Here is a 13,672-nt window from a genome sequence, read left to right as displayed (position 1 = left end):
TTGCTATGGTCATGGGTCTCTCTTTACATCAATAGAACACTAAGACATTCACATACCTGTCACAGGAGTGGCCCCCGCCTTCAAAGACAATATGTTATTTCAATCCAATTACTAGACATTTGGAAATGGTAAAACTATGGAGACTGAAAAAAAGGTAGTGCTTAGGGCTGAGAGAATACTTCAATCACTAGGATGCTTTCCTAGCATACAAGGAACCCTCAGTTCTATTTCCAACACTTCAAGAAAAAAGACTTTTTTTTCAGGCATAGTGATACATTTCTGTAATATCAGTAGAAGCAAGAGGGTTGCTCCAAATTCTAGGCCAACCTGCTACAAAGCAAGTTCCATGCCAGCTAAGTATACATACTTAGGCCTTGTCTCAAAAATAAAATAAAATAAAATAAAATACAATAAAACCACAAAACAACAAAAATTTCTAAGTGGTTTCAGGGGCTGAGTTAGAGAAAAATGAATGGAAGTAGTTTATATAGAGCAGTGAAGTATTTTGTATGATATTATGATGGCAGATACATGCCACTACACAAAGTGCTGTGAGTCCTAATGTGAAATTTGGGTGATTATGTTGTATTAGCATAGCTTCACCACTTGGAACAATTGCATCATCGTTGTTGGCAGCTGTGGAAGAATATGCACACAGGTATATAAGATATATGGATATTTCCATCCTTTACACTAACTTCTGCTGTCAATGTAAAACTTGTCAATGTAAAAAGAATTTTGAAATAGACTCCTCTCTACCAAAACAGTCTTATCAGCAATTAAACATGTATATCTAAACTGTCTCCCATTTTGAAAACGAAATTCCCCTATTCCCATATCATTCCATACCTACTGTTCTATTCCTCTTATCTCGTTTGCTGCAAACATCCTAGCAGTAAGTCTCAGAAGCTATAAATATTCTAGGCCTAAGTAAGATTATACATAGGCTAGAAGCTTGCAGGACTAGGTCTAAATTAGCAGACTGGGGCAGTAAGCCTCAGAGAAGACAATTCTACCAGGAGAATAAAAATATGTTTACATCTGGCACTTAACATTTGGAAGAAAACCTCAATGTGATTGGAGAAGAAGAAAGCCTGCCAACATTGCTGAAAGCAAAGGACATCTGACAGAAAAGCTGCAGAGGACAGGAGATATCTGACAGGAAGCCAAAGAGTAGAAATTGGCCTGGGATCATCTCCAGAAGAAACATCAGTTATTTAAGTTCACTGGACACCCAGAGAGACTGGGGGCACTCTGGATCAATGCCACAAGAACTTGAAGCTCAGAGCAAGGAACAATGCAGAAGCGATTGAGACAGCAAATCACTGTAAGCAACCCCAAAAGACAGTTTTAAGCATATAGACAGACTCTTCCTACATTTAAAAATGGGAAACTCCATTTCAGATCCCTGAGACCAAGGGTGGGGATTGAGGGGATAGAAACGTTACTTGAAAAAGTCATCTCAGTACTCATTGCAGTTTTAACTACTAGAGAAAACCTCTCCCTACTTTCGATTGCAATCTTTATATTTTTCCTCTCAAAAAAGGTTGAGAAAATCTGTGTGACAGGAAAAATTAGCTCCAATAATGCAAAGGCTTGAGAAGCAAGAGACAGAGGGATTAAGCGAATAGGAAATGCTTAATTGTGAGCCTATGGACCCTAATGAAATTGAGGATCAACATAGACAGCTCATTGATAATGGGTAAGAAGCCCAGCTCGCATGCAGCTGGGCATAGAATTCAAGTGCATAAGTATCTAGTTTATGTGTGGATTCATAAAGATCTAATGTACTTTGAAAGGGGGAATAAGATTAGCTGAAAGACACTGGTTTGTAAAAACAACAACAACAACAACAACAAACCCCTGCTGAATTAAATCAACATGTGTACTTTAAAGATGTTTTAACATCAGAATGGAAGTCAGGTAATGTGTTATGTCAAGGAAGAGGTTTTGTCTAGACATTCCAAGGTGATAAAAGTCTATGGGCTCCATCCAAATTGATAACGATCTGATCCAAGTAAGAGAAGCTTCCACATGAAAGGCAGGACACAAGGAAGGGAGAGACAAAGAAAGCTGAGGCCCCCTGCACGGAGACAACTCAACAAATCAGTGGAAGAACTACAAATCATTCACCAGACTTGCAGATTAAAAACCTTGATGCTGAAATGGACTGCTGATGACAGATGTTCAGGACTGCAGTTATGTAGGATCATGGCATCAATGGTTCTTCATAAAGACATTGGGGCTGTTAAGTTTGTGGGACTGATAATGGTTTCTGTTGTAAAGGTTAAACTGTGTACAACTTTTAGTGTAGTCAAAAAGGGGGAAATGTTGTGGGATGTTTGGTTTCATTTCATTGAGGCTGGCTTACGGTTTCAGAGGTTCAGTTCAGTATCATCATAGCTGGAAGTATGGTAGCAAGCAGGTACACATGGTGCTGAAAGGGGAGCTGAGAGTGCTACATGCAGATCAGCAGGGAACAGGAAGCGCGTGACACACTGGGTGTGACTTGAGCATCAGAGACCTCAAAGCAGGCTCCCAGTTACCACTTCCTCCAGCTGCAAGTCCAGCTTCTTTCCAAGGCTGCACCTACTCCAAGGAGACACTTCCTAATAATTCCACTCCCTCTGGGCTGATGGGGGTCAAACTCATTCAAACTACCACAAGTTTTTCTCACACTGTAGCAAGGATCATCCTTGAAAAAAAAAATGTCACATTACAACGATCCATTTGTCAAAACCTTCTAATGGTTTTCAACAAGACTTTAAAAAATACAAACTCCTTTTCACAGTGGATCTCTATCTCATGTGGTTTGGCTCTTCTTTCACAGGCTACAACCAGCTCTGTTAACCGTTCCTTTGCCTCTTTCTTTTTTTTTTCTATAGTACTGGGGACTTTTCTACGTGCTAAGCAATCAGTTCTACCATTCACTAGTCACTGATGTCTCTATTTTTGCCACACCAGTTATGACACTGTTTTTAAAAATAACCCAAGAAGTCCATTGGTTCTTTCTCAGGCAGAGACTGCTCTGCAGCATGCCTCCCCTCTTCATTTCATTTCATTTTTACTTTCTTAAAGAGAACTTCCCTGACTATCCCATCAAAAATATTATTCCTACGTTCTAACACCCACTATCCTTATATGCTATAACATTTTTCTTTGTATCAGTTATCACCATTCAATATTATATATTTATATTTCTGTTGTTTCCTCCACCCCTAAAAGTTCTATGAAGAGGGTATTTTGTTTTACTCTATAATAGATTTCTAGGAAGTAGGAACACTGTCTGATACATAATATACTCAATTTATTGACTACTCAAAGCTTCTGACATCCTGGGTTATTTTCTGTTGTTTATGTAAATCATATTACTTTTACCATAGCTTAAAGTTTGAAAAGAGATGTTAGCCTTTTACATTTCTTTTAAGTTTCAGAGTAAGAAACACCCTTTAAATGTTTTCAGCAAAATCGTTTTGTTGGACATATTTGGAGATAGTAATAGGATCATATAGGTTGGTTTTCATAAACTATTATGTGGTGGTCTGAATAGGAATGGCCTCCATAGGCTCAGCTATTTGAAGGTGTAGTCATTAGGACAGGGAATAAGAGGTGTGGCCTTAGTTGGAGGAAATGTGGCCTTGTTGGAGGAAGTGGGCTACTGGGTGTGAGCTCTGAGGTTTCAGAAGCCCAAACCAGGCCCAATGGTACTCACTCTTCCTGCTGCCTGCCAATCTGGATAGAGGACTCATAGCTTCTTCTCCAGTACCATGTCTGCCTGCATGCTGTCATGATCCCTGCCATGACAATACTTGACTAAACCTCTGGAGCTGTAAGCAAGCCCTGAATAAATGCTTTCTTTATGAGTTGCCACAATCATGCTGTCTTGCTGTCTCTTCACAACAATCAAGCATTGAATTGACTAAGACAGAAGTTGATACCAGGGACTTGGGTACTGCTGTGACAGGCCTGGCCATGCTGCTTGTTGGTGGAATATGGACTTTGCACTAGAAAAGCAACACTTTAAATGGGGCTTAATGGGCCATTGTTGTAGAAGCATGGAGCACAGTGGTAGTGAGGATGATATGGAATGTGGGGGCCTGGCTCAAGAGGTCTCAGAGGAAAAGAATAGTAGTAAGAGGACTAAAGAACATTCTTGTAATATTTTGGCAAAGAATATGGCTGCTTTCTTCCCCTGTCTGAAAAATATGCCTGAGGCTAAATTGAAGAGTTTTGAATTAATGACATTGGCAGAAGAGATTATCCAGATGAATAATGAAAACGAGCAAGGCAAAATATAAAAAAGTACAATTTGAGGAGAAGGGGGCACCGGTGCTCAAGGAAATAAAATAGTTTAAAGAAAAGCCTGGTGTTAAATGGATTTAAGTGAGTGTTGACTTCAGGGTAAGACCCCACTCAGCTAAGCTCCAACTTGGGAAAAGGCATTAAAGAAAAACTTAAGCAGTAAAGGAAACCATCAATAATAGAAATCTGATGCAGATGTAATTGAATGAGGGGGCCAAGTTCCAGCCCCAGCAAACGACAGAATGTCGCAGCCACAGCCATGTAGTTCTGGCTTTAGAGGCAAGGGGTTATGGAACCTCCCTCCATAGCTAGCAAAAGCTGTTGAGTTCAGGCATATGTCAGGGGTGTCCCTGCATGGAGGCCCAGAAAGGCCACTGAGTGAAGCTGTGAAAGTGAAGCCTGGATTGTGTTGGAGACCCCAAGATGTTGGAGCTGAGATGCCAGTGTCATGGGATACCTGCCAAGAAGAGCTTCTACCAGAGTGTCGACCAGTCCAAGAGGAAGAAGTGCATTCAACGAAGCAGAAAGGACTTGGAGTCCTGAAGAGCGCTTTGACATTAGACATGATGATGCATGCAAGCTTTCAGTCTTGCTTTGGTCCAGTATTTCATCACTATGCTCCCTTGCCTTCCTTTTGGAATGGTAATATCTATATCCTGTGCTATTATATGTTGGAAGTATGTGATCTGCTTTTTGATTTTGATTTTATGGGGTGTTACAGTTAAGAGATGCTATGAAGTTTTAGAAGTGACTTTTAATTTTGGACTTTTAAACAGTGTTGAGACTGTTTTAAGTTATGGGGACTTTTGAAGTTGGACTGAACATATATTTGCATTATGATATGGCTTCAAGCATATGAGGGCCAGGGAGTGTAATGTGGTTGTTTGAATAGGAATAGCTCCCATAGGCTTATACATTTGAATGCTTGGCCATTAGGGAGTGATACTGCTTGAGAAAGATTAGGAGGTATGGCCTTATTGGAGTGGATGTGCATTGTCGGAGGAAGTGTGTCACTGGGGATAGGCTTTGAGGTTTCAGAAGCTCAGGTCAGGCCTAGTGGCACTCACTCTTCCTGTTGCCTGCAGATCCTTCAGCATATGTGCCTGCGTGTTGCCATGCTCCCTGCTAAGATGAAAATGAACTAAGCCTCTGAAAATGTAAGCAAGCCCTAATTAAATATTTCCTTTCATAAGGGTTTCCGTGGTCATGCTGTCTCTTCACAGCAATGGACACTGACTGAGACATACTAGGTGCTTGTTAGAGTAAATGATCATTGGAATAGCATTTTTCCTCACGTCAGAATCCAGAAGCAATATCCTTTTCTCAAATGATCATTTAGAGTTATTCTTCTTCATCTTCCATACATAGAAATAGCTTTTTAAAAAAAAAACAATGAGTAGCTGTCTAGAGAAGGTATAAGATACAGACAGTCATAAACATTACGTGAGCCACAGTTAAGGCACCTAGACAATATCAATACCTGTGAAAAAAGATGCTGGTTTTAGAAGTAAAAATATTATGAGTTACAAAACACCATTCATGTTATTCTAAAACCCAAATGAGGGAAAGCCTTATTGTCATTCTGTTATATGACAAGTAACTAAACCTTTCCGTTAGGGATCATGAATCCAAGGTGTACATCACAGGACTAAAGCTCAGCTTAACTGAGCTAATAACTGCAGTTAAAAAAAAAAAAGATACCAAACTGCTTTAGCATAGCAATACTTTAGTAGTATCAATCCGACTTTGGAGGCATCATCAAAACAGATAGTAATTAAATTATGAACTAACTGGCCTAGACTGGTACTCCATACTACCAAGAATCTCTAGCATCTTAGAAAAGCTGTGAATTGTGCTCCTTGCTATTCCTTAAAGGAAACTAGATAGGCCTGAAGATATGTATTACCCCCCCCCCCATTGTTGTTCTAATAGCAAGTAACACAGTAGTTGATCAGGGCATTTAAATAAAAAGAAAACCAAAGCAGACCTTTAGCAAAACACACTAGACAGATGGATATTTAAACAAAAAAGACACAATAAATGTAAATCATAAACCAAATATACTCAGGAAAGTATACCTATTTTATGTTACATAAAAGAAAAAACTACAGATGGCATGCTTACCATAACATTTCATCTGGGCAAGTTACTGAGTGGGTTTTCTTGAAAACATGCATTGCCATGATGAAAACAATTCTGTGCAAACTGCAAGGTCTTTAAACAGCAGTCAAGAGTATTGTGGATATACAGAGATGGCATTGATTAGCTATGCAAGAGATAGAATGTCCAGAATTTGTAACAGAATAGTCAACACCACAGGCCCCGCCTTCCACGGCCTGCTCTCTCCCCTGTGTGACAGCTTGACTTCTTTGTTCTGATCTTCACTTTTTCACGGCCCAGGTGTCTAACAGATCTTTTCCACAATTTTCTTAAAGGCACACTGAAGAGTCACAAGTTTTCAGCCTTGCCTCTATGAATAACATGGAATGCTTTTGTGCAGATTTCCAGCCTTCATTTCTATCAACCTCAAGATGTTCTTTATCAATTTTACTTCCAGTCAGCATGTTAACTATATCCTTTCTTGTATGGTATATTTCTATTTCATTTAACTAACTATCCAGTGTAACAAAGCTGCCTCTTCTTGTGATGTCACAAACTAATGCAACACACTGTGTACCACTATAATGGCTGAGAGTTAATTTGACCAGCCGTTTCCCATATTGTAAGTTTGGCCTTAGTTCCATCTACTGAAATTCTTTTTCACTTTAAAGTCAATACCTATTGTTGCTATAGGTTCTGAACCAAAAGTATCATGTATGAATTTCAATAGCGAGCTGGCCTTGTTAACAATGAGGATCTTCAGGGTGATGAGTGTCTATCTTGCATTCTCTCCAGCCCGACCCCAGCGAGCTCCTGTCCTTAGCTCTTCAGGGGGAAGGTGGCCCATGCCTGTGCTGTTTTCTTTTAAAAATTTAAATTGTTTCCCAGCAATCTGCCTACTTTTCTCTATTTTAAAACTTTATGTATGCTAACTGAAATGGAAGGGACAAAAGATGAATGAGATACTTTCATTCACTCTAAGTTCAGTTTATGGTCACTTCACATTTGATGCAAATGTTTGTATTTCATTTGGGGCTTCTTATTTGATTTTTTCCTTTTTCCTTTCCCTTTTTCCCTTTCCCCTTTCCTTTCCTTTCTTTTCCTTTCCTTTCCTTTCCTTTCCTTTCCTTTCCTTTCCTTTCCTTTCCTTTCCTTTCCTTTCCTTTCCTTTCCTTCCCTCCCTGTCTGTCCGTCTTCCTTTCTTTTTGACAGTACCTACCTATGTAACTTGGGCTGTCTTCAAACTTATGTTCCTTATGGTCCTCTTGCCTCGGTCTTACAACTGCTGGGAATGCAGTGTATATGAACACACATGGCTCTGTTTTATTTCACTGATAAAAAAGTCTACTTATCATATAGAGCATTTTACCTTGAGGTATATACAACTGTAGAATAGTTAAATTGAGTTAAATTTCAAAAAATTGTATTTTTCAAATTCAAACTAGGCTCACAATTCATTCTTTTAGCACTTTCAAGCGTATGATATACTGTTATAAGCTATAGTTACCAGAACAATTGATCCCTTCAGCTTATTTCTCCTATCTAACCAAATATTTATAACCTCAGACTTGTAACCATTATTCCACATCATCTGTAAGTTGAGCTTTATTAAAGTCTACATGTAAGTGTGAACATACATTATCCACCTTCCTTTACCTGTTTATTTCTTCCAGTTTCATCAATAACATCCTCCAGCTCCATCCATGCTGTCTCAAATGAAAGGATTATCTTCTCACAAAGTGGTGAATAGCATAGTCTTTGTTCACTCATGACTTGTTAGGCTACATTTGTTTCTAAATCCACTGGCTATTTCACATAGCGCTCCAAAAGTGCTGATAAGCATACTGACATCATTTGCTCTGGATATTGTTTGTAGCAATTCCTCTGAGATTAAACTGTCTGTCTTGTAGGAGAGCTCCTTAAGACACAGGATGTTAAAGGAGATAAACCAATTGGATTTTTGGAGGTGGGCGTGTGAATCATTCCACCCTGCAGAGAAGCTTCAGGCAGAAGACAATTCAAAGGATCTGGGAAGTCCCTGATACTCACCAGCTCCACTAGCTCTAGCCCCCACTCCCAAGCATATACAAGCTGCAAGGCCTGCTGAGAGACAGTCTCAGACTAGACAAGCCATTTAAAAGAGACAGAACCTGAGCTGTTTGGATGAGGTAGAGGAATCAAAGAACACCCAGTGTACTGGTTGGTTTGGGATGTCAACTTGACACAGGCTGGAGTTATCACAGAGAAAGGAGCCTCCCTTGAGGAAAGGCCTCCATGATCCAGCTGTAAGGATCAAGGGTGGGAGGGCCCATTGTGGGTGATGCCATCCCTAAGCTGGTAGTCTTGGGTTCTATAAGAGAGCAGGCTGAGCAAGCCAGGGGAAGCAAGCCAGTAAGAAACATCCCTCCATGGCCTCTGCATCAGCTCCTGCTCCCTGACCTGCTTGAGTTCCAGTCCTAACTTCCTTTGGTGATGAACAGCAGCATGGAAGTTTAAACCGAATAAACCCTTTCCTCCCCATTTTTTTCCTTTTTTTTTTTTTTTTTCTTTTTCGAGACAGGGTTTCTCTGTGTAGCCCTGGCTGTCCTGGAACTCAACTCTGTATCTGTAGAGCAGGCTGGCCTCGAACTCAGAAATCAGCAGGCCTCTGCCTCACGAGTACTGGGATTAAAGGCATGCTCCACCACGCCTGGCTGCTTTTTTTTCCCTTTTACAAATCTTTTTTAAAAAAGATATTTATTTATTTTATTTATATGGGTACACTGTAGCTGTCTTCAGACACATCGGAAGAGTGTATCAGATCCCATTACAGATGGTTGTGAACCACCATGTGGTTGCTGGGAATTGAACTCAGGACCTCTGGAAGAGCAGTCGGTGCTCTTAACCACTGAGCCATCTCTCCAGCGTGCCCCTTGTCCCCAACTTGCTTCTTGGTCATGATGCTTTGTGCAGGAATAGAAACCCTGACCAACACACCCAGGATACTCGGAAGAGGCTCAGGTTACCCGAGCTGCCTGGAAAGAACACTCGTCAGCCTGTTGTGCTGCCCACAGGCTGTTTATTGTGCTCCAAGTTTCCATGTTTAGTAACACATTACCTATGTTAGGGTGGGCTTTGGTGATTCAGCTACCTTTTGGTCATTTCTGCTCCTGTAAGTAATCCCTCACCCACATTCCTGAAAATAACACCAATAAAACGAATTGGCTCATCAAGATGGACTTCATTGGTATCCATACTTTGATCAGTTCTCAGTTCCTATCTGTTCCCATCTCCCCAGGAATCTGTCACACAAGAGGTATATACCTTGATGGTCATTTACTTTCTCAATAACCATGTATAAGGGTTCCCTTTTCTTTATATCCTCATCAAGCATAGTTATATCCCCTTCTTCTCCTCTCCTATGCTGTTCTCTTTCTGACTATCTGTCTCTCTCTGTCGCTCTCTCTGTCTCTCTGTCTCTGTCTCTCTCTCTCTGTGTACATGCACATGGCTTGGGCATGCAGGTGGAGGTCAGAGAACAGCCCCTAATGTCAGTTCTTACATTCCACCTTATTCATGACAGAAGCTCTTCTTGTTAACTATTGTGTGTACTAGTTAGATGACACCCTTTTAGGGGTTCTCCTGGCTCTGCCTCGAGGCTTGCTGTTGGAGTTCTGGGACTTGAGACACATACTACCATGTGTAGAATTACAAGGATTCTGGAGATGTGGACTCAGCTCCTCATGCTTGCACTGCAAGCCCGTTATCCAATGAGCCCTCCAATACCTCACCAGGGAGAAACACAAGGGAGAACACAGTTCCAGGGGCTTTTTAATGGTAGCCAGTAATTTGTTAATGAACAAGTACTTATAGGATTAAAAATAAGGATTACAAGGATTTTGGTTTGGAAACTACAATTTTAAGCAAGTATACTAAAATATATAAAATATTAAGGAAGGGAACACCCCAATTCCAACCTGAAATATTGTATCCAGCAAATGATATTTCTTGTGTAGATGTGAAATACTTTTTTTCAGGAAAAAAAAAGTGGAAGAACCTAATGCTGGTAAGCTTGTCTTACAAAAACTGTTAAAGTAAATTCTTCAGAACAATGGAAAATTACATAAGTTAGAAATGTGGATTTATATATGAGAAAATGAAGATTGTTGAAGAATGGGTAAATTAAATTTTAATATATTTTCTTTTTAATAGTTGATTGATAGATAAGCTTGTACTAAATACAATTAAAATGTATTCCAAAATTATTGCTCATGAATATTTTATATGAATTCAAACAATATTATAGTGGATAGGAGGGAGAACTTGAACACTATCAGAAAGCATGTGAAGTACTATGAAACAGTACAGTATAGATTTACTTGAAATGAGATATAAAATATTTAATAACAAATTTTAGAATAACCATAAAAATTCCATAAAAGTATAATGAAGATGCTAAAATAGTACATGGAATAATGTAAATGCTAAACTAAAACCAGAAAAGGCATAAAGGAAGAGAAAAACCATGAAACTAAAATCATGGAAGCATCCATAAACAACAAATGAGACAAGTACTAATCCAAACATGTCAATATTAATTCTATAGGTTTAAAATTTTTAATCGTGTGTATTTGTGTATGTGGGTATGTGCACATGAGGACAAGTGTCCAGGTTAGAAGAAGAGTTTTCATCCCTAGAGCAGGAGTTATAGGGGGCTGTGGGCCACCTGATGTGGGTGCTGCAAACCAAACTCAAGTCCTCTACAAGAAGCAGTGTATTAACTACTGAGCCATTTCTCCAGATCCCATTTCACATTGAAAGTTCTGAATACTCTAATTAAAAGTTAGATTATTTCAGCAGACACGAAAACAAACGAAGATGGAACTATGTTGTTTATAAGAACCTACTTTAGGGACTGGTGAGTTAACAGTGCTTGTTCTGCAATCAGGACCAGAACTTAGATCCCTGCACACACAGAAAACCCTTAAAAATATGGAATCCTAGCTCTGGGGGCTGGAGGGACAGGAGGATTGTTAGGGCTTGTTGGCTTCCAGCCTAGGTGAGAAAACTTGAGCTCAAGTGTTTTTTTTTTTTTTTTTTTAAATCAAGCTTCTTATCAAGATGGATAAGAGGAGGACACCTAGTGCTCTTTTCTGGCTGCTGCATTTCAAATTTGTGTTCAGTGGTCAGTGCTTTCTTTTTTGTTATGTCTTTACCCTTGTTTGGGTATAGAGTGCTTCTGGCTACATAGAAGCTTGGGGGTGCTCCTTCTACTTCTATCATTTTGAGTAATTTACTACTAGGTAAAGATCTTTAGAAATGTCTGGTTAATAAATTCTCATATGAATCCATCTAACTCTGGACCTCTCCTTTTTTCCTAGCAGACTTTTTATTACTTTTCCAATCTCCTCATTTGCTAGGGTCTGTATAGGTTGTTGACTTACTTTTTGGTTTAATTTCAGTGGCTTTTCTGAATCTAGAATTCATCCATTTCCTTTAGGCTTTTCAATTTCATGGAATACAATGTTTTTTAAAGCATTTCCTTATAATATTCTGAGTTTTTTGTTGTCTGTATAATGTTTTCCTGTTCATTTCTGATTCTGTTAATTCAGTTCCTCTCTTTTGGTTAAAGGCCCAAGGTTCTATCAGTCTTGTTATCTTTTCAAAGAACCAGCTCTTAGACCCATTGGTTCTTCATATTATTTCCTTTTTCTATATTTCATTAATGCATCATTTTCGCCCTTCCTTTCCTCCATCCAAACTCTGTAGTACATACTTCCTTGCTCTCTTTTAAATTCATGGCCTCCTTTTTCCATTAACTGTTATTACATATAAACATGTATATGAATATCATATCCCATTTCAAGTGATACTGTGCTCATTCATAGGTATTTCACATGCTTTATGACAAATGATATGTATTTGTAAATATTTAAATACAACCTGTGTAGTCTACATAAAGACACTTGCATGATGTTTCCATTGTTGACAATGGGTATAGGTAGGATAAACAATCAGTGTGTTCTTTCGTGGTGCAGACTGTTTCTCCCACTCTCAGCATCCTCTGTTGCCTATAGTTCCTTGTATATGGCTGAGGCCTCTTGGGCTTTCTCCTGCCCGTGTTAGCATATTTACTGTTGTCTTTGCTTAGTTCATGTTTAGGCTGTCATGCTGATGAGACTTTCTGGGGTAGTTTCTGACATTCCTAGGAGACATAGTCTCACAGCAAACTCACTGCGCCAGTCAGAACTAGATAGTGGCACCCTGTCTCAAAGAACAAAAAATTATAGTTGAACTGAACAGCACCTACAGTTAAATTGATTTAAATGATATCTATATAATATTTCTTCTAGAAAAAGCCAGACATACATTATGCTCAATCTTTTGAGAAACACATCAAAATAGATTATATTATGAACAATAAAATATGTTAACATATTTAAGAGATCAAACAACATTCATTTAATGTTTTCAGAATACAATATAATTAAATAAAAGGATAAATAAAATGAATATAGCTTTTAAATAAATTAATCAAAAACAATTTAGGAGATTTAAAAAAAATAGGTATTTTGAAAAGAATGATAATAAAAATAAAGCACCAAAATCCTTACAGTATAAATAAGGCATTGTTTAACAGTAAAATTATAGATTTGTGTGCATATTTCGTGTTAGAAAACTAGAAGGGAGCATATTAAGAATGACTGAGCAGAGCTACAAATTAATAAAACACTGAGAAAAATAAGCCATGAAAGCAGGGAGGGGACCTGATAGAAGGAACGAAAGCTTCGGTGAGGCAGGAGGTGGAGGGACGGAGGAGAATGCAGTGCTGAAAATAACTAAAATTCATAAAATACATGGATAAAACTATCAAGCAATAAGAAATAAATAGTTAAGTAACAGCGAGGAACATACATGCATTAGTTTGAAAAGATTTCAAGTCAATGATAAACTGTATATATGTAACAGAATTAGAAAAGGAATAATGTTAACCACAGCTAGCAGAAGTAGAGAGACAGATAGATAATAAACATCACAGAGGAGATAGGGTGAGTCAAAATAGAAAACAAATCAATGAAAAACAGAATTTGGAAAAATTACATATCTTTAGATAGATTGACTAAAACAAGAAAAAAATGACTAAATTTGACAGTCATAAATCAAATTAGAAACGCTGCTGTATAATGTGAGGACATTGTTGCTTCAAGATATGGTTGTTAGGTTTTTATTGTAAATATGAAGGAAAGTACAGCCAGAGGCATGTGGAAGAGTCCAGAGCAGGGAAAGTAGT

At 38.6% G+C, this 13,672-nt stretch overlaps 1 protein-coding gene and 1 pseudogene across 3 annotated transcripts in view; both read right to left on the bottom strand.

The window, feature by feature from the left end:
* The window catches only part of Gprasp1 (G protein-coupled receptor associated sorting protein 1), a 59,405-nt gene that overhangs the window by 12,072 nt on the left and 33,661 nt on the right, over positions 1–13,672 (bottom strand). The gene's annotated exons all lie outside the window — the stretch shown is intronic.
* Positions 6,450–8,103, bottom strand: LOC110286387 (annotated as a pseudogene).

Source organism: Mus caroli, chromosome X (assembly GCF_900094665.2).
Source record: "Mus caroli chromosome X, CAROLI_EIJ_v1.1, whole genome shotgun sequence".
Classification (NCBI taxonomy): Eukaryota; Metazoa; Chordata; class Mammalia; order Rodentia; family Muridae; genus Mus; species Mus caroli.
Note: the sequence above shows the minus strand (reverse complement) of the source record. Positions and strands in the feature narration are given on the sequence as shown.